The sequence below is a fragment of the Strix uralensis genome, chromosome 5, assembly GCF_047716275.1.
Source record: "Strix uralensis isolate ZFMK-TIS-50842 chromosome 5, bStrUra1, whole genome shotgun sequence".
NCBI lineage: Eukaryota > Metazoa > Chordata > Aves > Strigiformes > Strigidae > Strix > Strix uralensis.
In genome coordinates, this window is record NC_133976.1 from 29,956,512 (window position 1) to 29,984,472 (window position 27,961).

The 27,961-nt window shown below is 43.4% G+C and overlaps 1 long non-coding RNA gene across 1 annotated transcript in view; it reads right to left on the reverse strand.

The window, feature by feature from the left end:
* Positions 1 to 25,534, reverse strand: part of LOC141944122 (uncharacterized) — a 138,804-nt gene extending 113,270 nt beyond the window's left edge. The window contains exon 1 of the long non-coding RNA XR_012629169.1: positions 25,468 to 25,534. This is a non-coding gene — a long non-coding RNA (uncharacterized LOC141944122). The remainder of the gene's footprint in view (positions 1 to 25,467) is intronic.
* Between the last annotated feature and the right edge of the window lie 2,427 nt (positions 25,535 to 27,961).

The window sequence follows — 27,961 nt, forward strand, 5'->3', positions numbered from 1 at the left end:
GAAAGAGAGAAAGAGAGAGAAGAAAGGCCAAACAAGATGACTTTTTTATCAGGCTGAAACAAGACAAAAATTAATTACATCTTTCCCAAAAAGATTAACCAAACTTTCATATAGAACATGACCTACCCATGATAGTTTTAATGTAACTATGTTAACATACTGACTTGTGAAGATACTAAAGAAACAAAACATCTTGAAACAAAGCAGTATATATGTGAACTATCAGATACATAATTATTATACAGATATGTATTTATTATACAGACTCAAAATGGATTCTTAGAAGAAAATCGGTTATCATCATGTTCTGTAGCACACATCACATGAATCCTATGTGTAAGGCACCTCTTTTTGCCAGATAGAATAGACCTAGTCCTGTTATTTTCTTACCAACAGAGCCCCTCCAGCATAAATGACAATTCTGTTGTCCTTGCAGACAAATTGAGCCCAATAAGATTTCAAATAATAGTGCTGACTGACTACATGAATGTAAGTCAGGGAGAGCTTAATTTTATTTCACTACAGTTAATGGGGATTCACTTTTATTTTATTAGAATGAAACAAAATTTATAGAGATGCATGAAAGTTACTAACTAAAATCTGCAGGTTTCTTTCATTATAATCCGATTTCATTTTTTAATACTACATTAATTCTTAGTGCCCGATTTAAGTTAATGCAAAAGCTTTAATAAATTCCAGTGACTTTTTATCTGTTTTCATTAGCAGAAGTTTACTCAAATCAGCTGACAGACTGCAACACTGAGAAGCTGAACAGAGGTCAGGGGTTTGGAAGAGAGAGTGGAACCAGTCAGTGCACTGAAGTGTGTAAGGCACGAGTACAGAACAAAGATTCAGATGTGGTGCTACGGGCGTAGGTTAAACGTGGATGGGGAGCAGGAAAAAGAAATCAAGTAGGATGCATCATGCTTACTTTACAGACATCGTCACATTCGTGGCTGCTGACTCTGGCATACAAGTATAGGAATGCAATCTATTGCCCATAACCTGCCATCAATTTTTTTCCATTCATGTGCGTGATACATTTTGAACAAAGGTATGGAAGGGAAAATTATCTGTAATGAAATAACTATATTTTTAATCGTTTTCCACTACCTGCTTGTTATGTCTAATATCAAAGTAAAAATACATTCATCTTTACAATTACCATATTTATGCCTCTTAATTCTTTTTCTTTTCCCATTTGCCCCTCTTGCATTTATTCATTCTCCACTTTTCTTCTTGATGTTCCTGACAATCATCATTCTCCCCTTCCCAGGCACAAAAGTTATCATAAATGAAATTGTTAACGCTGAATATTAAAGACCATCATTACATTTAGAATGAGTACCTAAAAAAGGATTAATAAAGAAAATAGTATAAGGATAGAGTTAGTGTTTCAGATTACCAGCAGATTCAGGAAAATAACACAGTAACAAGTTTACATTCTCAAGATTACAATTATTATCCCAACATGAATATATGGATTTGAAATGAAAGCTTAGATCTGGGCAATTTGAAAAATACCACAAACACTTTTGCCAAGTAAACTCATATCCATCATGTAGAGAATAATTTCTTTCATACTACTTTTATTAACTAGCTATACTTCAGCTCCTACTAGATAATTTGGCTTCTAAAATGCTACTTCCTGTAATTAGTAATATGTTTCTGATCTATACAAACATTATTTGTGTGAAAATTAGTGGAAGACAGCAGTTTCTTTAACCCCACTATGCTATTCTGCAGTATTACCATGGTCATTACTGCAGAATCTGAATGTACCCGCTTCTGTCACTGTACTGCGTTTGTCTTCTGGTCCTCTTCCCATAAGGGAGAAATATGCAGATGAGTGTCCTGTTTTGTTAAAGCCCTTTTCTCTTCTACTTCTGTGAGTTATTTTGTCCTAGGGGCTACTGAGAAGTTGGTCTGTTCAGAGAATACACATACAAATAAACTCCCATATATTCATATTAAAAAAAATAATAATTTAAAAATACTCTGGATTAGAAGTGAAATATGATGAAAATTATGGTGGTCTTCATTTCTTCCTTCCCCAAGACATGGACAGCCCCCTGAACAAGGTCCCTACCCTGCACAGAGGATCTTTAGTCTTTCCATCCCAGGGGAGGCTTTTCCTGGAGAAGCCCAGTGATCCAACACAGGCTCCACTCCCGATCTAAAGGGAACCAGGCCAAGAACTCTGAAAATAAACACCAAGACACTGAACATCTTCCAAAGTCCTGTGAGGAGATGACAGAAAAATCAGAAGACGCACACATTTAAGTAAAGATAGCATGTACTGCCTTCTTCAACATTTTAAACTGCTACATCTTCACACACTGGTGGTACTGAATGCATAACTTGCAAAAGGTATGGGTACTGAAAATTACATCACCACCTGACAAGACGGTGGAGTGTCCTAGCTTACAGAAATTCTTAAATCCAGGTAATTCCCCATGAAAAGACACATTTGGGAGTTTTTATGCATCCACTGAACAGGTGTGTCACAACTGTTGACAATACTTCACAATGAGATTTATGAGAATTTATCATTATTCCAAGTAATATTTCAGAGAACTCTCTGAATGTGTTGTCTAGGGATTGCTTGATAGGTTATAAAATCTATGATCGTTTTGACCCCAGCTCCAGCAGTGAGATACCTGAGGTACACTTGCCATTCAGTTTTCTTAGCAGAAGCACATTCAGAAAAAGTTAAACAAATGCTACATGCTTTTAGCTCCACCTGGAACTGGGAAGGACCTCCCACCAGGAACAATTGGTGAGATCACAATGCCATTTAGTCTTGGACACATCCCAGCACAGGCTCATTCTGCTGGTCTTCCAGTGACGAGTATCAATACTATATCACACTGGTTTGTGCTACCTGACACACCTCTGGCTAACGTAGCAGTTTCTTCTACTGAAGGTCTCAAATCTGGCTGCTTCTGGTTACTTCCTTCATTTCCTTGGGTTTTCCTTCACAATTCAAAAAAAGACAAGTAGTGGAACAGAAGAAGCCTGGGAAGGGCTGCATGGAAAAACGGTTCACAGCCTTAGCTAATGTCAGGGAAAAGCCAGGACAGCTGAGGAGCCATAATCATCTTTGATTACTGAAGTGAGGAAAGTTGAACCAGCAGAATGAGAGTGCAATATCTCAGTGCTGACAGAAACTAACAAACACAAAAAAAGGAAGACAGGAGAAAAGAAGACCTATTGCAGGCTTTGGTAACCCATCTACTTGAAACAAGCTGTCCATGAGGTCACATTCCCCTAGCTGCCATTCTCTGGTTTGGCTGGAGAAGGCAAGGAGTGAGAAAAGGAGGCAGCAGTGAGCTAAATCTGCACCTTAACTTCCCGATGAAGAGGCCGTGCAAGTCAGGAAGACCAGAACTGGGAGCTCACAACTCTTTGTGAGAGAGTAGAGTTCCCCAACAGCTTCATTCTTGGTGGCCCCTGTGCGAAAGGTGAAGGAGCTATGGGGAACCCCACCTTCCTTTCAGTCTTTCATTGCCTCTTTCTCATCCGTTTCCAGTTCCTCAACAACAAAATATGACCCTAGGCACACCAAAACCACATCTTTCTAGACAAAAATAGTCACTTTGAGCCAATCCTAGTGCTCTACATCCTCTTGGCAATGAAGAAGAGGCCAGAAGAAGAGAGAAAAAATCCCATTACTGGCTATCAATATCCCTGACTATTTCCTTGCTTGATAATAAAAAGAAAAATGAGATATACTGAAGACGGAAGTGGGATATCAGACAGACTCCAGTATGCTGAGTCTTAAATACACCTCAGTACCAATGAGAAAGAAAAAAAATCAAACTACACAAATAGGATCTAGACCCTCTATATCACTGCCCCCAAGTGATTCAAAACCCTTGAATTTTAGGCATTTGTCTCACAAGAGATCAAATATTTAAGGCAAAAAAACTGCTGAAATTATAAAAACTGATATTATAACTGGTGGCAGCATCTTCACAGGTGATCAACAAGCTCATTCTCACTTCCACTCAAATTCATTCTCCCTCTCAGGGGAAGGACATCACAAAGAGCGAGGATGGTATCTTTATTTTGAAATTTTTACTGGTCATATTAATTAAAAGCTATATAAGTCAATTCATTTAAGTTTTCTTTGTAGCACAATGGCAGTCTGTTAGAGGCAGTTCCAGAAACAAAAACAGAAGTGAAAGGAAATAAACCTCTGATAAAAGTAATTGATAAGCTTAAAAAAAACTAATTGCAGTGCTGTTAATAATGTCACTGGCAAGTTTATAGCTGATGTCTTCCAGGCTACACCAAAACTATGTATGTGTAAAATGTTCATAATAGAGTATAAAAAGCCTAAAATTTATTAAGGTTTCATGCTGATCCTCCAGTCTGGCAAATGTTTGTAAAAAGAAAAAAAAGACAGTGTTAAGTAAACATTTCAGACCTCAGCCTTCTTTATATGCCTTTGAACCTTTGCTTTCATGTGGAATACCTGACAGCCCACTGAGAATAAATGCTGAAAGGCCCAAAGATGGGTAAAACAGAATTTCTGACTCAGGAAATAAAGATCAGCTGAATATGATTCCCATATGGCAAACCAGATCAATGGAAAGCAAGACCAAAATTTACAATATCTATACTGTGCAGTACAACATGGAGGTTGTCTTTTATTGCTGGTAGCAAAACTCCCAGTGGCCAAGAATAAAAGCAGACACGAAGATTATACATCCACTAATGGTGAACTCTCAAAATACACATTGATAGAATTCAGAGTAGAAAAAGGGAAAAAATTGAGCTTTTATTTAGTGTTACTGAATACCAATCAGCAATTAGAGCAATCAACTTCCAGCACAAAATCCAGGATTATTAATATAAAGGCAAGTTTTCAAAGCCAAAGGGAAAAAAAAATCCAGCAGATCGGATTACCTGATATGAAAAGAAACACTCTTTGCTGTAAAACTAAAACAGCTTCAAGGCTACTTTTGTGATAGCATGTGTGGCTGAATGTGAGAGAATGTATAACAATATTATTACTTTTATTTCAAGGTTTCCTGTAAAACCTCAGGTCATGCTCATGAAGACTTTCTTAAAAAGCAGTGATAAATCTGATTAACAGTTTTTAGAACTTGAAAGAAGGACAATAGGCAGGGGGGAGGTAATCAAGCAACTGAACCAGCACAGCAACACTCTCACTTGAGTTAGCAGGAATCCTCTGTCAGAAATCCTAAAGCAACACACCTAGCCATCTCTGGTCAGCTCTCAGAGGGCACATGTAGTTAGAAGACTGCAAGTAAGGGAAAAAGGTTCAACTTTTCAGATTCTTCTAATGCAGTTCAGATGGAAACACAGCAAAGGGAAATTCTTAAAAAGAGAACACAATTGGCAATTTTTTTAGTAAATACACAAAGACAGAAAATCACTTTCAAACTTCAGTAAAATATTTGCTCTATGCTAGCAGTAGTCTCAAACAAGAAAAAAGAAACTTCACAGCATCTTGGACCTACCTCACATTACACTACTCCACCATTTTGCATTTGAAAAAAAAGATGGCCACAGCAACATCAAAGTCCTGTGGTTCCCCAGACACCAGAACTGGCCCAGAACTGGTCGTTCCAGGATGACCACAGAGAGATGAGGGTTCTGGTCAAAACTAGGAACTTTAGAGCAGTGATGTCTCCTTTCCCTCTATAACTAAGCAAATGAAAGAACTTGACACTATGTATGGACAGAGATGATTTGCCTAAACATTTCCAATATAGTTTTTCCAGTAGGTGGAAATATACCCTATATGTGTAAAATAAATAGTGTACATGACAGAGAATCTACTGGCATTCAACCTGGATGATCTTCATAATGCATGGTTTCACCACTGGTGAGCAATGCAGTCAAGTGAATCCTGGCTCTGAAATCCTAAATACTTAAGCATGTTACTATGTGTATTAACACATACTTTCCGTGGTACTTCATCAACAATGGTGTGACACACTTTACGCATAACTTTAAGCTGCAAATGCTTCCACTAGAGAGCAACAGGGAAACAGCAAAGAACAATAATATTCAAAGAAAGATCCTCTTCCACAAGAGAACTGATAAAGGAGGACCTCATAAAAATTCTAGACCTCAACAGACTGCCACTCACCTGGAGAAGGTTATTTTCCCCCTATTACTAACTGCACACAGCTGCTGTGAGCTGGACCACAAATTTGTACAGTTAGAAGACAGAGAGTATATAGTCTCCTCTACAGGGCTAATCAGCTCTCTTCTTGCCTCTTTCTTGGGCAACATTACCATTCATTTAGGCCAATAATTGAGGCATCACCTCTGACTCTCTCAGTCTTTGGACACAGGCATCTAGGTACTATAGATTCACATATTTACAAAATATTTACATGTAAATATTGTAGGATCTCTACAAATACTACCTTTAAAGTATGTCTCTTCTCTCAAACTGTACAGCTATTATACTCCCATTGCTCTTATTTCAGATCTTGTTCCCATCTTTTGTTCTAATCTTGACAAACGCAATCTCGTTTCACTGACATAAATCCAGTATCCCATTATATATTAATCACTTATCTTCCATGTCAAAGCCTACCTATCATCTCTCATTCCATATCTAGAGGTAAACTCCTTTCTCCTTTAGGTCCAGGCTGCCAGCTTCCATCATCTATGTGTTATTTTTTCAATTAAGTGTCTTCAGGCTTTTTATCCAGGCTGACACCTCACACATCTGTGAACGTCCACAAGACTAACTGATTAACCTCTTTCAAACTGCTCTGACAGGAGACCTATGGAAAATTTTAAAACAGATTATTTGCTGATATGCTATGATAACTCCTTGTTTTCCTGTCCTCCCCTGCCTGTTTCTACCTGTAGCCTCTACCCATATATTTAAATTGTCCTGCTTCTGGGTTGGGACTCACAGTGGTTCTGTGTTTGCACAACACCTAGCAATGGCCTTCCAGCCCATGTTCAGTGCCCTGAAATACTGGCAAAGGACAGACATGGAGTTAATGAATACTGATATGCCAATAAGCACATTAAGTGCTCTCCTGCTTCTTTCAAAATAAAAAACAGTGGTCAAACCAACATTCATACATTTTCCTGGTTGTAAAGTACTCCTGGTATAATTCCATCACCAAATTTGAGTGTGTGTTAGAAAAGCCCTTATATTGCAATCTAGAGTTTCCCAGTGAAATCTACTGTGAAGTCCTTAATAATGTCTTTTTGCAAATAACTACTCTTAGTGTTAAAAACAGCTCTTCTCCTAGGTGACTTTGTTACGCCCTCATAAGGTGGACCAACAATCCTCTATTATCAAGTTTCTCCTCTCCATACAGTCTCTTTTCTGTATAGCTTTTTAAGAAACTATCAAAAATCAATGTCAACACCAAAAAGGAATGAAGGAAGGAAATTAAGCAGAAACATCTAGCCTTCTTGTTCCTATTTAAAGATAAATCTTTACACACCCAAGGGTATAAAGTCCCAGTTTAAATATATAATGTCCATATTTATCTGATTAGTCAGCATAAATACACACACCTTTTTCAGAGTCAGAACTTTCCGCTCTGGATACAGACACCAATATTGAAAGCAAAACCAGCAACAATCTCTCTAGATGTACACCCTTGTATTTGCTTGTACTTAAATATTTATTTGGTCAAGGCTCAGATACTATTCCAATTGCTCAGTATCATTTCCTGTCTTCTTACTTATGTACTTGCTTTGTGGTTTATCAGTTGACATATTCCCTCTCGCTTTTTAAAATTTTTGATCAGCTTCATATTTTACTTTCACAGAACCAGCAAGTTACATTCACGACACCTCAAGTCATCAAAAAAAAGGACAGAAATCCTTCAAAAATATCAGACTGTTCTTTTTACCTCTTATTATTCTGTATTACTTTCTTATAATTAAGAAAATAAATCTTAAAATCTAAGTTGTTGGAGGAAATGAAGCAGTACCACTCAACAACAGCAAGAGCCAAAGCAAGAAAATCGTTATCATGTAACACACAATTGTGAGAAAGAGTTTCAACTCTCACTTCTGAATCAGATCTCCAAAGATTTTCAGTATCTAAAAATACAGTGTATCTTTCTCTCATATTTTTATCCCTGTGGTACAAAAATCAAAAAAAGCAAATTAGAGACACACCTCAAAACTGTAAACTGACTTTATTTTCCATCCCTTGTACTCTTTTACAAGCTGAATGGTGTTCCTACCAAACCAACTTCCCACACAGCATGGCAAGATCATTGCAGATCTAGCCTCTTCTCTGATCAGCCCCAGCTGCGGAGGATGGAAACCTTGCACACTGCAGAACATATGGGGTACCAAGCTTTAATAGCCTGATTCTGTAACACCGGGTTCAGGAAGTTTTTACACGTCCTATTAATTATAATAATATCAGTGAGGCTTGCCCAGCAAACAAGCCAAAGCAGCTGAGCTCTGCAAGAAGTTTTTCAAAGGTATAATGGAGTTAACCAAAGGGCATTAGTAAGTACTGAAGGAAATGGGGGGGAGGGGGGATAATAAAAACAGGCAATCAGTTACAAAACATGAGATGAGACTTGAAGGCTACTATTCCCTCTTTCAAGCATAAGATTGATTTTCTACTGCATCCCTAAGCAAATTACTTGAATCTTTAGCCTTACAGTTCCACTTTAACTTCTTCCTGATACATCTGACATTTCAGCTGACATGAAGCACTTTCCATTGTACAATGATTTCGGTAAAAATGCGATCGTTTCTTGTACTATCACTGTATTTTATGCAGCTTCTTAATTTTAGAGTGTACCTCTAGTTAGGTAGAAGTTTTAGGACCCTCCGTTGATGAAACACTCCTTTTCTAGAATCATCCCCTCCACTGTTAGGATCCACTTTAAATAAGCATGAGAGGAAAGAAAACTCAGAAAGTACAAGCAAGCAAAAGCCAACAGAAAAATTTCAGAGCTACACTGCTCAGAATTAGCAGTGCTCTTGAAAACAAAAGCAAAGATTAGGAAGAATTGTGGCAGAGGAAGGTTTCTTTGACCCAAGTATCTCACAGCACAATTACAGGGCATGCTTGCTTAGCACCTCAGCCCTGACAAGCCACTGCCACTGTTCAGGGCATCATGTGCCTTGCCACAGCTCTCATCCAAAAGCCCTGTCCTGCCATCTAGGAGGGCTACAGCTACCACTCTAATGCTCTAGTTTTTCCAAAACCTATAGATTTTTACAGCTGAACATGAAATGAGTTCAAGTACTTCGGAGCGCTAGAAGCAAGTTAAGCTGTCTGCACAGATACAACCTTTGTATATTCTGACAGTTCTATAGCAAAGAAAATGTATCATAATCCCAGAAGTTCAAAAACCGTAACTGGTCCCCTTAAAAAATGGAGAACGGAAGTTTCCCTCTCCTCTTCACCCTTTCATTATCAGCAGGATATTTCTTTCTTCCTGTTTCTTTTTTTTTTTTTTAATGTGAACATGTTTTCCATCTGTCCTGTCCTAAGATTTCAGAACTCTTCTGTCTGCCCATTATGTATGTATGTGAAAATGAGTATACTGCCAACCCCAGGAGGTACATTATGTGTTTTCCTTTATATAGAAAAACCCATACACAGTGACAACACAGCTTTTTTGTCAACTACACAACTATTTGCTGAGACAGCAGAGGAATGCGGGGTACCAGGATTCCTAGTTTCTACTTTCTAAGAGCAGCACACAGTCAGGCACTTTCAAAGATGAACGGTAACAGCATCTTCCTTTGCATCATCAGCCATGGCTGGGTCCCACTCTGTAAATGGAAATCAGGGGCTGCTACCTGGGACAAGTTAACCAAATCAATTATCATCAAGATACTAATCCTTTGTAGTGCAGGTCACAATGTATCAATGTGACTTAACCAAGCATTCAGTGTGGTGTGCGTTTTCTGAAAGGCAATGCAGTAAAGCAGATGGGCCACAGGTCTCCTAGACTACGTATCTGAATTGTATTTTACATTTTGTATGAAGTGACTTTAGTGCCAACATTCACCCATCCATTTTACAGGTAAGATAAGAGAGAGTTATCTCCTTTAAAGAAAGAGTACTGAGCCTTAATGAATAGTAATTATCAGGGAAGGCATAGACATTTTAACAATATTCAATGTAAGAGATAGGCCTATTATTCTTGTTTCTATTAAATCTGCCTTAAATAAAAAGATACTTGAATGAAAACAGGATGATCTTTTTCTCTTTCTAAGTAAATAAAATCATATGAAAGCAAGAGCTTCCACAATGGACTCTACAGCAGGTGCAGAAATTATGCTACATGAAATAAATTTGCACTGCCTAGTATTTGTTTCAGTTTGCAGTCTTTTGTTATTGTCTTGAATCTTATTTATTTGTTTATTTAAATCCTTAAATTATTAGTGGTCAAATTTAACATCCCATACAAACATAAAACCATCAACAGAAGATTAAACTAAAAAAACCACAATAGTCTGCATGAGATTATACTGAACTGCAAACAAAAGTGGCAAAAGCAATTAATCAACCTTAACTGAGCAAAAGCTCTAGATCAACAATGGGGCTTAAAACAAATTAAAACTTTGCAAATGGTCACAAAAATGGATTTTTTTATTTCAAGTATACTGAATTTTAAGAGACTTCAAACTGTTAAAATTGCAACCCAAAGACAGAAACACTGCTTATGTAGTTACTCACTATATATACTCATGGTGCTAGAATTTTTTAACTTCTTTCCACCAACAACAAAAATGCAGGTCTTCAATGAAGGTACAGTTGTGGAATAAGCAATGCCTTCAATGTTATCTTGCAATAATCAAACCGGTCAAGTCGAGAGTACATCTTATAACACATTGATTTGTGGTACAGCTAACAGTTGGGTTTCATTTGTTTTGGTTTTTTTTTTTTACTTTTGTGAAGTTTGCTAAAACTGTATTTACTGCATGTACTTCAGATTTGCCAAGTGAAAATCAAAAAGCACAATTTTCACTTATGCAAAACATGTTTTGCATAATAAAGGGATGGTAGACCTGGAAGCGGTTTGGATACAATTATTAGATATTTAACACAGGCCTTATTACAAGACACATACACATGTGAAGTAAATTTTAACTTAAAATAATTTGGTTTAAGGCATTAGAAAATTCCAGGATGAATTATGAACACTTATATACTAGCTAATTCACTTTCCCTCAAAACTGTGACAAACTGAACAGTACAAACTGCGACCTCTGTACTCAAAATGCAGAGAAGGCTTTGCAACAATGAGATCTGGTTGAGGCACTTCAGCAATAACAGGACTTCACCTTCCAAATATCACATCCATATTAAGCCCGTAGATACACTGTAGGAAATAGCAAAAAGACAGGTCTCTTACAGCAGGTTTTTAAGGAAACCTTTCCCACTCTTTCTACAAATAAAGCAAGCAGATGATCTGGGGGCTAATTCAACAAGAATTGTTTCCCAAATCAACATCATCAATCGTTTTTTTATTCAGGGTTTTTTTTACTGAATATGCATGGCATTTTCACCTTGCACTAAAATCCTTGCAGTAATCCAAGAGGAGGAAGCAGCTTACTCAGTACCTGACTCTAACGCTGCACAAGGAAAAAGACCAAGAGTTAATTCGCAGCAAAGCCCAAAAAAGCTGTTCCATCCTGTTGGCTTCATGTCCCTTCAGCTCATCTACTAGGCTTCTGAAATCTACGTCAAACAGGTTGGCCAAAAGAAACACTGAAATTTGCCAACATAAGATGATCCTCCACCCGCTTTTCACCTGCCTTTTCCATTCACACTCCTTATTTCCAGTAATCTTACTGAACTGGGCTGTCCTGGTTGAGATGAGGAAATGCACGGCAAATGTCGTTGCAGATGAGGCACCAACAATCAGAGTCTTATGCACAGGCATGGACATCTTCATCCCAACCTTGTTGTCTGCAGCCATCTGCAGTCCTGCATGTCTCAGTTCAAGGAGTAAGCCAGACTGTCTCCGACCCCAAGCTACAAGCTGTGTCACTGGTGAAACAAAGGTTTTGGTCACTCTGAGAGGCAATCCAGCTTGAGCTGGTGGGTACCTGAATCTGAGAAGAGTGAAACTCTCCGTACACTCTCCCCAGGAGAGTCCCCTAACTGCCAGCTTGCTGGAGAGAGCAGGGAGGAAGCTTTCAGCTGCTCCTCTGGTGAGGCTGGGCCATGGTGAGGGAAGCACACAAAATGTCCATCAGAAGGCTGAGTACAGAGGTCACCAGTAACATGCATTAGCCCAGAGGACAGGGACAGGCTTTGGTCCTTCCTCAGGAGATCTCTGGCACAGCACAATGAAGTCCCCAAATAAAGTGTGTGAAACACCAGAGAGAGAGACTGAATCCAACACCTCTGCCTGGTCCAACTGTGCTGCTGTATTTCTTGTCCACCTCCATCATGACTCAATTTCATTTTAGAGCTCAAAGAGTTAAACTACAGTTACACCCTGATACAGTATTAAGCAAATTAACAGAAAACAGTGCCTTGGATCAGGAATATCCTGCACAAAAAAACATTACTAAGAAAAAACACACTTTCCTAAAGAATGTGTTTTCCTATACATTTCTATTCTTAAGAGTCCAGGTTAAAAGTATGAACTGACCATTTTCCTTATGCAATTAAACTATCCTTTGTGTGAGAGGCTAATTTCACACTTATTTCAGTGGTATCTAATTTCTCTCAGAAATAATTTCTGCACACACTTAAATAATTCACAAGGAAAATGCGCTGTCTACTGACAGAATGATAACATTTGTTTAGATCAACCGTAAAGACAGATGTGCACAATACTGCAACACCACCAAAAGAAATGGGCTTAGCTAAGTTTTGTCATTTGGACAGTATCTCTTTCACTGGATCATTAGCTGCTTAATTTTTCTTCTCTGTAAGTGTCAGGGCTACCACAAATCGGTACAGAATCCAGGCAGTTAGTGAGAAACATAATAATCTCTGAACATGACAGGCAATGTAAAAACCTGTTTCTACTCCCCTTTGTCCATCCAGTCTTAACTTACATCGAGGAAACGCTTCCAGTCTTCATCCAAGGATCTCCCTTTAGAGAACCCAACTTAGTTCTCACATTTACTGTGCCTGGAATAGAGCTAATTTCTCAGTCTCCAAAGCATTTCAGCAAGTGAATGGGAAGTGGTAGATAGATTAAATTAGAAGATCAGAGTTTACAGTCATTGAGCTTCAGAAAGCAATTTACTGGCATTCTCTATTTAATTATATCAACACCTCATAACCATTAATGAATTTATCTTTACTGCACTGAGATTAAGCAACTCTATCATAAAGTTCCACAAGAAGTCTACATCTGAGCCAAGAATTATAAATTTTAGGATGTCACTTTGTCTACATCATCATCATTCTTCACAATGTTAAAAGCAGTTAATTTCAACCTCATGAGCCATGACTGCTGCCCCCTTCCCCACCTACTTAAGATAAAAAATAATATTTGTTTCTCTTAAGGCCATTCTTGCCCACTACATTCCTACTAATGTGTTGAACCCTGACAGCAGTTTACTGAACATAAGGAAAATAAGTATTTTTCAGTTACAGGCCGACGGCCTGACATGTACAAAACCTGCTCCCCCTCTCCAATCCACAATGCCTCCTTGACGCAAAAGGGAAGGCAAACAAAAAAGTGGGAAAAAGGGGGGGGGGGGAAAGAAAAAAAAAAAAAAAAAGGCTGAAGAGTGGGAAAACAGCTTTCTGCACTAACAGGGGAGGAAAGAAAATACAAATCCCCCAAAGGCTGTCCACACTTATGACACTCATCTTTCTCTGCTTCAGCAGTCTGTTGGGGTTTTTGTTCCTAACCCCTTTTCTGGTATGAAACTCCATTACCTTCACGACAGTTTAGATCAGTTTCAAGAAGGGTGCAGGAGGCAAGTTCTGAAATCCTTTCCATGTACACCAAATTCTACATATATACTTAGGTATCTGGCAAAACAAAAAAAAAAAAAAAAAGGAGAAATACTTAATTTTAACTTCCAACTCTAAACAAACCTGCATTTCTGTAAGGCAATCAAAAACTAATATCCATAGATATGTGCAAAAGTACCAAATCTGTCATTGAGGAAAATTAATCTTTAAATCTATTACAAACTAGTGATCCCTGGAGACCTCCAACAGACAGGGTTCATGCCTGTTTATCAAGAGCTAAACAAGAAGGTAAAGATTTCTGGGAGGTTTTCAATTTTGTGCCTAAAATCTTGGGTTTAGGTTGCTCTCCTTGAAATGTAAAGAAAGAAAGAATTGTGATTTATCTATTATAACCAATGTGCTTTTCGTATTTTTGTATGAATCAAAGTACTAAAAATTTCTGGAGACAGTAATTTGCACTAGGTTAATAACTACTTGTAAGAAAGATATTGGCGAACAAAACACATTTTCTCAATATACTGTACCGTCTTCTGCTAGCAGGCACACACAAAACACAAAGAGAACATACTACATTCAGACAGTACTAATGTTCAGGATTTTAACATCGCTCCCCTTGTTACAACTATATAAAACTCTCTGCATAAAGGTTACCTCTAACACATCTTCCAACTCTTAAACACATTAAAAAACACCCTTATTACATTGTACATTTAACCACAACACAAGAAAAGGTTAGCTCCCAATAATAACCTTATAAAGAAAGTACAGTATCAGTTAAATGGATTTTAAGCAAGGGTCCAAGATCATATTAGGCAGCAATTATAAGCTACAAATTGTATTTCATATCTTCAGCAAGAGTTAGCACAAGTCTTGCTGAGTCAAATCTCTGCTATAAAACCCCTTGCCATGCTTTAAATGCTGCAAGCAGCTGAGCCCTGAGGGGTTAAAGCTAATGCTAAAGGTAGAGGCTTGAGGAGTTGACCAGATATCTCATGGCCATAGATCTAAGCATGTCAGTTACGGGCATATATACCATACTGTGTTTACCAGTGAAGGCCAGGAGTAATAGATCAAGTTCATCAGCTGTCTCGGAACCTACCACAGCAGCAGCAGGGCGAAACGTTAGTTTCTCTGTGCCTACAGCAATCTGATGGATGGTGACTCACTATTTCCATCCGTCAAAGGAAAGTAAACGCATTAAAAGTGTTTTTTCCAAACAACACCTCCTGACAAAGAGGCCCCCTAAGTGTTGGGAGTAAAAAGAAGCGAAAAAAGAACCCATCCCAATCAGAAGGCCTCAAAGAAGGAGCATTCTCTTACCACAGCCCCCCAGCCTAGCAAAGCAGCCATCCTTGCAGCCTGACCCAAAGCATCATGTACACCATGATGAGCCACCGCTCTCTGCAGCCAGGCTCTCAGCACTCACCTCGCCGCCTTTCCTCCTGCCTCTGGGAAGGTCCCCCAAACTGTGGCAAAGCAGGGGGATCCAGGGGACTTCCCCACTGGAAGGGGTCTCCAAAAGGAGCAGCTTGCTCCCTCCCAAGTATGCGGCGCAAGGCCTGGGTCTGTGTCTTGTTTTGTTACCGAAGCATTCCAGGCTGTGTCAGTTTGGATTGCAACATAAATATTGTGCAACTGCAGACTCCTTAGTTCCAATTATGGTAATATTGCAGGTGACAATGAGAAAGATACTTTTAATAGTCTGTGGTCACTTTCTGCTCCCACTCACCTGTGACTTAGATGAAGAGAAATTCAGTTAAAGGAAATTTTGGTGATAACTGAATTTGGAGCAAAACTGTATGCCTAATAGTGACTTGAAAAAATGGTGTCTTCCCCATTCTGGTACTAATTTAGTGATAACAACAAAGACCCAAATGGCAGTCATTGGGTATACAAGAGTATTTATAAAACTATATTGAAGTGATACATAAGTATAATTAGAGGTTTTGATATAAGTATATTGATTCACTAAATGTACAGGAGCCTCTGTGTAGTAACACTAATGGTTTAAAATTTAATTCTAGTTACTGAAGACATGTAGTGAAACAGGTGAAACGGGTGAAAACTCTAGTTGAAGTCCAGGACAGTAGGTTCCATTTTTACACATAATTGAAGAATATAAATATATTCTTCTACTGAGTCACACAAAGTTTTAAAGCACCCAGCCTGCAATTCAGGAGGACCAGTCAAGTATCATGTAGTTTGCTCCACCCGCTACCTTTCTCAGACCTTACAGTAACTCTCATGCGACAACCAAATGATAAGGGGAAGGAAGAGTCTCAAGAAATGAGAGCAAAGCCCAACCTGTAGCCATGCCCTTTCTAAAAGAATACGTAGCAAATTACTGGTGTTCATCCACTACGTTGCAAGCCCAAAGCTGTTGCTAAGTGCCAGACTTGCTGCATATGCGCAGTAGCACTGATCATGCAGCACACACAACACCCTACAGCCACAGCACGAGGTATGTCACGCTTGGCTATCGTGCTTGGCTGACTACACTGGACACCACTGATTTAAAACAAGAATATACGTTCATCTTTTAAGGAATGTCTTTCTCATATGTCTTTGGATCCTCAACAATGATGTACCTGACTGCTGTACTCTTGTAAGATTCATTTACTGACTAAATGGAAGTGAACCCTTAAAAGTATTTAAGTATTATGAAAAAAACACTTTGAATATGGATTTTTCATCTTAGTGGTAACTTGCTCAGAGCCTGTCAACAGTTGGTGTAAAAACCTGTCTTGAAAGAAAAACCGAAAACACTTGGAACTGGCTTAAATACACACATGCTGTTCCCCAACTAGCCCCAGTCTAGGTGGCTTTTAAGAGCCGCTAAATTCCTGGTAACTTCTCAACCTCAGAAACCAGTTTTGCACATGAACCTACAAATGCATCCAAAGCATCCACCAACCTCAGTGCCTAAGCCAAAACAAGAAGTCTTCTCATCAGCTTCAGGAAATTTGGGATCAGGGCTGAAGGTCTTGGGAGAGATTTTTCAACACAAGTATGTGGCCGTCCTCTCAAGCACATCCTCTCCTGAAGCATGAGACAGGTCAAGCTGCAAGAAGGGCACCTCTGTGCCACAGGAGCTGGGCCGCTCAGTCTGAGCAGGGGTCCTGCTGCCACTGGTGGCTCAAGCTGCTCCACCACTCCCCACTCCAGATCCCGCTGCCAGTCCAAGCCCCCCTGAACCCTACAGCCACCCCAAGGGCCGACCAACTGCTGGGGCATGGCAAGACACCAATGCCACAAGCCATGCTCTGTCTGGAAACTAATTTAAACCTGGTCTGGAAGCAGCCTCCCCTCATTTTTTCAAGGAAGATTTTGGAAGGGCAGGTTTTCCCATCACAACCCTTAAAATACCTTTTGTACCTTGTGAAAGCCACCCTCCAGCACGGTCAGTTCCTCCCCAGAAGAATCCCGCTCCTGAAACACATTCTCTGTTTTAGCAAAGGACTGAACATTTTTGTCTTTACTGACTGCACTCTTCTTTAGGATGTCTTCTGCCCCATAACCTGAGATGCATCAGATCCACCCAATGCATTCATTTTCCTTCTGAAGGCAGTAGCCTCCTTCCTGGAAAGCTGTGGATGGACACAGGAGCCCTGCACCACTGTGCAGCCACGCGTGCGGCCGCAGGCACGGACACACGCTGCTCCCAAAACTGCACAGCTCCGCTGGAGAAGCATCTGAACGATCATCAACTTCCCCACCTAGCAGGTCCTGCAGCTATACACAAATATTTTGGCAGTTGTACCAGTCTCATGGCTTCTCTGTAATCAATTGAAAGCATTATCTGGCTCCCAGATACAAAACCAAAAAAAATCCAACAAAAACCCCTCAACTAACATTTTTAAAAGGTTGCCATATCACAGCTCACAAGATATAAATTTCTGGGTGCTTAGGTATACTTCATGCTCTTTCCTCGTCAATAATAAACAGAGGCCTAAGAACAGACTGGTCACCACATCCAAGGCTAAACACATCTTTAACTCTTCTACAAGATGTCAGTCACTTAAAATAGAATTAAATGACAAAATATGTCAAAATTTGTCACAATATGCTTAATTCCTTTTCTTAAACAAAAGAATGTGCAAGGATTTATGACACCGTGTGAAACTTCTTCCGCATAGTCAATATAGTTATCTCTTGAATTACTGACCATACATATTCTTCAATGTACACTGACAGTTATTGTGTACCAAGAACAATTTACAAGCATCATCACAACCTTAAAAGTAATTTAAATGCATTCAAGACTGGTAACAAATGAGTCTGAATGAATTTCTGCACGAAGGCATTTCATGATCTTTAGCAAAGTACCATCCTAATATTTTTACAATTTCAGCACCCATATATTCCACTAATTGATTTTCAGTGAAGAATGATTTCTACCACGTATCGGGGAGTCCTCAGCACCCTTCCTCTTACATTCACCTTGCTGTACAAATTATAAACATTTATTCTTTATTGAATTAAGTATGTTCTTCGACAAAGATGAAAACATGTTGACACAAGTGAAAAGCACAACAGTTCACCAGCTGTGCATATCTCTGCAGTCTGTGCACACCTGACTGCATTAGGTTTTTGTGTTTTCATTTTTAGGTCATGAGAATACTCTAAGTGCTGTAATGAAACCACAGTCCTGACTGCGTTCTCTCACAGAGAAGTGCCTCAAATCATAAATATTTCAATTACTGTATTTTAGACTCTAAAAGATGCTAGCCTCTGGTTTCTGTATACTTTTCTTCCCCTTTATCTTCAAGAGCTCTGTCCCTCCTCTGCCACACTAAGAAAGTGATACTTTGATTTGCAGTAATTAAAAATCAACTTTCAATGTTAACTAATAAATAAGTTTCCAAAGAATTAACAAGATCTAATACTTAAAAAATAGCTTGCAACGCTCTACGGCTTCAATCGTGGCCAGCGTAAACTGGCATCGCTCCCGCGTCTGTCAGATCTGTGTCTGACCACGCGCACAATGCCAGCGTGCAAAAAGTTCATTATTTTCTCCCATAGGTGAAGTGAAGGTGAAAAAATTTATTTCATATTCTGGGTACCAGATAAAAATCACACCGCTCTTTCTTTTGTGAACCCAAGCCCCTATTTTCTGAGAGGCTGCCCACCTCCTGGCAGCGCTGCCTGCGCCTTCGCTGGCTCCTGCCCAGCCACGTGTTTTCTCTGGCCTCTTTCCACAGCACTCCCCAACTCTCCATTGTTTGTGTGTTGTCCCTCTCCTTTCCAAAGCCCTTCATGACTTCCCACCACTAACCCTTAAAATTTCCTCTACATTATTTGTACGTGGTAAAACTTCACAGTTCCTGATCTAATTTCCAAGCCGTTAAATGTCAACTACAGGTTTTATTACACAGGTATTACCCACCGCTTGTTTTACTAGGTGGGCTACAATTCCAGGAGATCAATATGCGTCCTCAACATCAATAGTAACACTTACAAAAAGAGAAATCAACAACATAATTGAAAGTAACTTTTTAACAAGACGACTTAGCAATGATGGAATGGCAAAGTTTAAATGGCGTTTAGGGATATTCACCTCTTAAATTTTCTTCACCATTTCTGGGCAAATTCAAAATCAACATCTGATAGATCCTTAGCACAGTATTGTGATTCAAATAACTTAGCAACTCTGATATTGTTTCTCTAAACAGAAGTTCCTTGGTTTGCAGACTGAATTAACCTATTTGGTCCTGTTAGACAAGCAATGCAATACACTAAATTTGTACATCCATTCTCATTCCTTCCCTCAAAGTACAGATCACAGAAACCATAGTGGTGATATCCACCAAGATGACACTGTTTTAACATATATATACATGTGTCAAAAACGTAATTTGTCAAATAAATAATTTCAAATTACATCAAATACATAATTAGTATTTTTAAAATATGTATCGTGTTGAAATAAGGAAGCTGGATAATGAAATAAATGAGTATTTAAATTTACTTGGGAGAGAAACTCTGACCTAAGTTGCAAAATGTGCATCATGTTGCAAGAGCAAAATTGAATTATTCTAACAGGATAATCAACAAAACATCAATCTTAAAAGATGTAGGAAATTTTTCATAACAATGTAAATACTTGTCCAAAGAGATAACGGGCTTAGAAAAACACAACGACTTTCTAGTTATATATAACGATATACCACCTAGCCTCAAAATGCCACTCTTTAAATAAATTTCCAATTTGGGGCCCACTAGTACAGAGTATCTCCCAAAGGGATAAGGTTGGCACAGGCCCACTGGAATCTCAGTGATCCTCACAACATCCTGGAGGCAAACTAGCTGAAACAGGACTGAGATCAGCAGTTTACAGAAATACTTCATTTGGTGCAATTTGCAGCCGTGGTCTGATGCACAGCAGAGGTGCAAAGGACCAGTTCACTGAGCAAAGGAGCTGCAGAGTCTCTGTGGACCTCACAACCACCAATGGGCTGGAAACGTCTCCAAACAGAGACACCCCACAACCCGCTTTTGGTACCTGCTGCCCACAGGAAGGAGGGTGAAGATCAAAGTCTCTTGGTAAACAAGTAAGCTCCACAGGTAGGCCAAAGCTGTGACCCCAAAGAGGGCTTGGGTTTTATGACAGAAGTCTGTAGTCACTCCTTCCACCCCAAAAGAGCCATCACACAGCAGCGAGGGGTGGGCAGGGTGGGGACAGGGCAGAAAATGTCCCTTCTGCACGTTGAATGAAGGTGCTGCCTGTCCCTTAAACTCACCTGCCTGTTGCTCCCTCACACAGCCTGATCAATTAGAAGGTCATCTGCGTTACCTACAGCCACAGCTGCCACCAAGCAGAAGAGACACCCACACTTGGGGCATGTCGAAGGTACAGCTCACAGGATCCGAGGGAATCGGCTCTAGTCTCAGCAGCCAGCCTGACTAACAGACATATTTAAATAAAAAACAAACTGCAGTGAAACCCTTTCCAGCTATAGACATGCGATTACTATTTGCAGGAAGAAATAACTAACTAAACGGATAAAAAGTTAAGCCTACAATGTTCTTATTCCCCTCCTCAACAACCTCTACAATTTACTAAAAAGACTTAAGACAGTTAATAGTATAATACGATGTGCTTAACATTTTAATTTAATTTTCCTTAGAAGAGGAACTGAAATCTTGATATTAAACACAATTCCACACATAACTCACTCTTCAGAGTTCAAACTCTACTAACACCATCCCAAACTACACTTTGGTGAACCAATAAACATTGTAGCAACTGTTCATTAAACAGATTATTTTCAGATACTTCAGTGATGACAGCATAGGCGAGCTATTGCTGGCACTTTCAAATCCAGCTTTTTGACATAAAACATGGTCTTGCCCTTAAAACACAAATCTAGCAGAAATGGGGGTTAAAAAAAAAGGCAGAAAAGCCAAAACAGATGCAAATCAAAGGATGGATGCGTCTTATAATTTGCAGTAAACATCTTGGAAGATTTTAAGAAGCATTAAGTGTGATTAAACTACTGAGAGCCCCAGAAAGGAGAAAAAAAGATGATCAGTGTTAAATGATACTTGTGGGAATGGTCCTTGTTTTTATGCCAATCTAGAAGTTTTGAAATTTAACTTTAAAACTATTCTTGGAAATTATTACAATAAGGTTAAGTATGCTCATTCTGTGAAGGAGCAAATGTGGAAGAAAACCGGCAAACAACTAACAAAGAACTATATAATTGGAATTTTAAGATTAACTTTACTTCAAAAGATTAGTTTATTACAGCAAGCCTTTTCTGTAATTTCATCTTTTTTATTCAGTTTTTCTGGTGCCACTAATTTACACATACAATCAAGAACGATCTCAAGTCAAAACAGGACAGGGAACGGGAATCTAAATGACCAGTACTTCTTCTAACAAGGATTAGTTGAGAGGTATGCTACAGTGGCTGTGAAAAAAAAATAGATAATTTGCATTACTTCTAGACCCACTAGCTGTCACAAAATTTTAAAGTAGTAATCAGTCTGAGTGTACCAAAAATTATTATTTTGCAACAAAGTTGATAGCATTTTTCAGTTTGACCATGATTTGCAATTTTCTCCAGTCAAAATAATTCCATGGGTACTTCTCAGTGACCTATGTCCTAAATCATTTTCAATTCCTACGAGCAAGTGACCTCTTCACAATCTGACTCACAAAGAAAAAACATGATGACTCCCATGAACCATTCTTTTTCAACCACCATCAGAATTTAATTTCTCCAGAATAAACCTGGTAAAAATAGAGATAGAACAAAAGAGTACTCGGTGTTCAAGAAATATTAATTAATCACCCTATCAGAAAGATAGATAAATACCAGCCCTCACATTCTGATGATGAAAAACAAAGAGGTTAAGTGACATTTTCAATGACACATAGCAAAACACTGCCACAACACGGATCACATCTCAGAAGTTTTCTATTGTTTTCAGCCCACTAGCCTTGAATAACTCCTGTGCATGCAATGCTGAATCAGGTATATTCCTCAGAATATAAAAAAGCTTATTCTAGCTCACGTAAATCAGTCCTGAAAAAAAAAAAGCTTATGCTACAGTAATTTTTTTAAAAATACATTCAAGTCCAACAAGAACTTTTCTAAAAATATACTGGAGTCTGACAGGAATGTTTCTAAGCAAATACACTTTTGATCTTAAAATGTTAGTTTCAACGCATTCTATTACAGAAAGCATTTTAAAAATGTATAAGCAACAGATGATTACCAGAAAAAAAAAATCAGTCATTTCAAAAACCTATGAAACTCAACACCTGACTATTGTACAATCCCTAGTGCAGCTTTAAAATAGTACCATGTATTCACTAATTAAAATGTTCTGAACTTGATATACTTCTCTTACTCCTCCTCACACTCGAAATACCTAATTTGGTTGGTCCCTATAGACTCTTTGATAATTTTACACAAATCTTCACTAAACAGAAAGCTACAAAACATTTAGGTTTTTTCCTCTCTCAAACGTTATAAACACTTCACTGCAGCAAAGATCTTGTGACAAAAGGTAAGAATCACTGTGGTTAAACTAAAAACAAAGAAATACCCAAATATTTATTCAGTTGATTCTGCTTAAGCTTCCTGGTAAGGTTACTGTTAAATCTTAAAGCCTACACCAACAAGGCCTCACATGAAGCAGTACATTTCGGGTGCTATATATTAACAAAACAAATTAAAATGTCTAGTTATGCATCTTTTGCATGTCACTAAGTGACCTATCCATTGGCATGAAGGTTACTATATGTGTTTTGAAAATGCTGTATTTGAAACACTCTTTCCCTCAACCATTTAGAAATCTACTATTCCGAGTAGTTAAATGAATGATTTAAGTATACAAAAATGCTACAGAACACTACAGTTTTGTAAGAACTACATTAAAATGGCAAATTACTACAAAACAGGGGTCTTTTCAATATCTATATTTAATATGAACAAATTATTATAGTTAGGAAAAACCTTAAATTAAAAATAAATACTAATTTGAACACTAAAAATTGTATCTCACTCAAAAGGGTTTAGTGTAGCATTAGAGAAACCGATTTAATAATTAATCATATTTTCTTTAGAGTAGTATTACTAGCAGTAATGTTTTTCCTTAATGGTTTTAAATTACCTAGCACAAGGAGAAAAAATTAAACCTGTCAAAATCTCTTAAAACTTTGTGTCCTTCTTCCCCCCCCCCCCAATTAAAGTGGCTATACAGACACCGCATGCAACTTCCTAGTCCCACATTTGTAACGAAATTTCCGAGAGCCTGATCCAAGCCCATTGAGTCAATGGAGCAATTCCTCCTGATGTCAATGGAAAGATTCCCACTCACTCGAGTGAGTTTTGGATAGGGGCTTTTATGTGGGGAAAAGACATGGGGAAATCCTCTTTGGAAGGGGAACTCTGTAAGAAAGCACATAAACAACCACGGCTTCTTCTAAAAGTAGAAGCGATTCCCAGGTAGAGGTGACTGCGTGTTCCCCTCTCTGCGCTCTTCCCGTACAGATGATGGTACTATAAATTTAGGGTGGTACTTTCGAGATTATTTTCCCCCTGAGAATACACCAGCAGCCCGCTTTCTGTCCGGACTATTCTCTCAAGTTTTAAATGAGTGTTTTCCTGCCGGCACTGGCTGCTTGCAGGCTTCGCCCCTCCGCCAGAAAGCCCCTCCTGGGATCTCACCAGCGCTCACCCCTGCGCCGGGAAACGGGCCCGCAGCCTCCTGAACCCGACACCAGCCGAACTGCGGGAAGGAGAAGCAAAAAACGCCTCACGGGCCGCCTTTACCTTCGCCGTGCGAGCTCAGATGGGTGGCAAACGGCTTTCCGGCAGGTGAAGGGAGGCCGGGAGCTGTGCAGCCGGCGCATCCCGCGCTCGGCGCGGCAGCCAGCGGAGCGCCGAGGCACCCGCGCCCGCCCCTCCGCGCCTCTCCCTGCCCCGGCCCACCCGGCGGGAGGAGCAGCCCCCGCCGTGCCCCCCACCCCCCGGCCCGCCACCTCTCCGCTCTCCTCACAAGGAAACTTTCTAAACTTTCCAGGTCCCACAGCCCTCTTGAATTTCAAGAGCCAATTTCAAGGGAAGGCCCCACGCACCAGACACCGAGGCCTCCCCCGGAACTCCGCAGCTCTAACATCAGTGTTTATTAATTCTTGGGTTTAGCCTTTTGTCTTTTTTTTTTTTTTTTGGGGGGGGGGGGGGGCGACGCTGCTCCCCGCGCCGCCCAAACAGCGCCAGGAGGTCCCGAGGACACCCCCGCGGGGCTGCGCTTCCCCGCCCACGCCAGCGGGGGCGCCCCGGGGCAGCCCCGAGGGGGCGGCCGGCAGCGGGAGCGGCGGCCCCTCCGCGCCGGCGGAGAGGCGGGGGCTGGGGGGTGCGTCTCTCCCTCCGGCAGGCAGGCAGCACACAAAGGAGAAACGTGACACGTTTCTTCACCCGGGCTGTCTGCTGGGGAGGTCTCGAAGAAAAAAAAGAAAAAAAAAAAGAAGAAAAAAAAAAAAGGAAAAAGAAAAAAAAACCCACACCACAAACGGGGAGGCGAGCCGAGGACGGCCAAGCCTTCCCGGCACACGTTCCCTCCGAAGTCGGGCCACGAGCCCTCCCCGCCTCGCACTTCTGTCCCCGTACGGGGAGGCTACAGGTTGTTTTTAATTACGCGGGGGGGCGGGGGGCGCGGGTTCCGCGGCGCTGCGCGGCCCTGCGCGGCGGGAGCGCGACCGCGCCGACCGGCGCCCCGGGAGATTTGGGGGGAGCCGCCGCCCCGCGGCCGGTCCGGTCCGCCGGGTTAGGCAGGCGCAGCCCAAACTCCGGCCGGGGCACCGGCAGCCTCCTGCCGCCGAGCGGCCCCCCCCCCCGCCCCCCCGCCGACGGTGCATTTTCGGGAGCGGTGCCCCCGCGTGCCGGGAGACCTGACACATGTCACTCCTGCGGCCGCGCCGGCCGCGGCGAAACTTTCCCGCGGCGGCGGCAAGTCAGTGAGCGGCGGCGGCGGCGGGGGGGGGAGCGGGTGGAAGTAGCAAGTCACACCGGGGAGCGGAGGGAGGAGGGGACGGGTGCGCGGGGAGGGGGGGTAACACTTACCGGGAGGAGACACCGTGCGGGGCGTCCCGGCGAGCTGACACCGAGAGAAAGGGCGAGCGGAGCCGCGCGCAGCCGCGCGCACATGCAAAGTCTCTGCGGGCGGAGCCGCCGCCGGGACGCGCGGGCCGGGCAGCGGGGGCGGCGCGGGGCCCTCCGCGGGCGCGGAGCGGCGGCGGTGCCTCGCGCCCTCCCGCCGGCTGGCGCTGCCTCGCGCTGGCGGCGCCGCGCTCCCTCCCCCGGCGTGCGGGTCCGCCTGTGTGCGGAGTGTGCCGCCTGTGTGTATGTGTTTTGTTGGGAATGCAAAAAAAAAAAAGGAAAAAAAAAAAAGAAAAAACCCGCGGCTGCACACACCGACTCCTTTGGAGAAAGGGGAGTGAAGAGGGAGCCCTCACATGATCGCGAAGTGGCCTGCACAGAAGTGCTAATAATGCGCGGGGGGGGGGGGGGGGGGGGGAGCAGCGGAGGGGCGATGGCAACAAAAAAAAAAAAAAGTGCGGCGGGACGCGCTGGGCCGTGCCCCGCTCCGCTCCGCGCCTCCCCTGGCCGGTCCCCGCCGGAGCGGGGTGCTGCGGGCCGCGGCGGGCGGCAGGTCCACCTGCTATGTAAACAAACCGTCGGGGAAGTTGTTTGCTCTCGGCGGCTGCCCCCTTCCCGCCCCCTCTCCCCTCCTCCGGCTCCGTTAGACACAACGAGTTTAGCAGACGGGCAGAAAACAAAGCCGAGTGTTGTGCTGGCAGTGCCGGCTGGCTGCAGCTTGCTGGCAACCCTCGGGGTGCCGCAGCCCTCGCGCGAAGGCAGGCCCGGGGGACCCGCGTGGGAGGGGGCGGCGTGGCGGGGCAGGCCTGGCCGCCGGCGGCAGCTTCGCCGAGGAGGCACGCGTGGGCCCCGAAACTTTCTTTCTCTAACCCCCTTCGCCCCGCCCCGCCGACATTTCGGAGCAAGGTGCAGGAGCCCCCCGGCCGCCCGCAGCGGGGACCAGCCTCGCCCCGCGGGTCTGGTGGCAGCGCGGCGGGGAGCGAGCGCGGCCGCCCGGCCCGGGGGCTGCCGCTCCCCCGGGAAAACACTTTCTGAGTGATTCCCGAGTGGCAGAACGGTGGTGGGGGGAGAAGTGGTGCTATCGTGGCTAAAGAGGGGAGAAGCTGGTCCTGTCCTCTCTCGCCCCCCCCCCCGCCGCGGTTCTCGGTCACTTGAGCGCGGAAGGTAACGCGCAGCACTCGCCGAGCGGAACGTGGGATATTTCAGAGACCACCTCGTCACCGCGCGGTTACCCCGACCCCACGCTTGTCGTGCGGTTTTGCAGCGGAAAGGCCGGCTGTGTTCGCCGAGGACCACAACCAAAAGTGACTGCCGCTCGCAATTAACAGGCACCGCATTTATTAAATAAAATTTTAAAATTCCACAAACTTTGCCGCTCACTCTTCCAGGCGAAGTGGGACACCGCCCGCTCGCCGCCGCGCCCCGCGCCGCTCATTTTCCCGGGGACGCCGGCCAGCCCTGGGGGGCGGGGGGGGCACTGCCGGCCGCTCTGCCCCCGCCGGCACCGGGCAGGGCGGGGGGGGGGGTGTGTGAAGCCGCTACCGCGGGGGCGGAGCCGCCGCAACTCCGGCAACTCAACGGGGCCCCCCGCGGCGGCCCCCGGCCGCGGGCCGCCCCCCGCCCCGCCGCTCACCCTTCCGCCCGCCCGCGGCGGCGGGGCCGGGGCCGGGGCGGCGGCGGGGCCGGTGCGGGCGGCGGCGGGGCGGCGGGCAGCCAATGGGGCGCGGCCGGGTTCGCGAGGTGAAAGTTCACCGCCGGGGCAGGCTCGCCGCCGCCGCGGCTGCCGCGGGGGCGCGGCGCTGCCGATGGGTGGTCGTAAAATATTATTTATTTGCTACTCACCACTCTTTTGTCTCGCCCCCCCTCCGCCCCCACCCCCCCACCCCCCCGCCCCCGTCATTGCACGGGTTACCGGGGAACTGCTTGCTTCCGCGGCGGTTTTGCGAGCGCAACGGTTGCGGGTGACACTCGCCCCACACCCCGCGGAGCCGTGGCGGCGCGGGACAAAGTTTCCGCGGGCAGCCGCCCTCCGCGGCTCCGCGCCCCGCGGGCCGGCGGGGCGGGGAGGGAAACCGCGCGGGGCCCGCTGCCCCGCTCCCCGCCGGCCTGCAAACGAAATCGGGCCCCGCAGGCTCCGGTCGGTGACGGGCTCCGCGGGCAAGGGCGCGGAGAGCCGCGGGGGCGCAGGTTGCGCGGCCCGGCGGCCGCCGCCCCCCGCCACCCCCGTGCGGTCGCGGGCGGGCGGGAAGGCGCGGCCCGGGGGGAGAGGCGGCCGCTCTCCCTCAGGAGCCGCCGGCGGCGGACGGCGAAACGCCAGTGTCGGCGGAAGACACCGCGCCGCGCACTTGCTGGGGGCAGAGCCCACGGCACCGAAGCGGCGGGGCGGCGCGGCCCGGCGCACCGGCACCGCCAACTTCGTTGGGCGCTGGGCGGCCGCGCCGGCCCCGGGCGGGCGGGC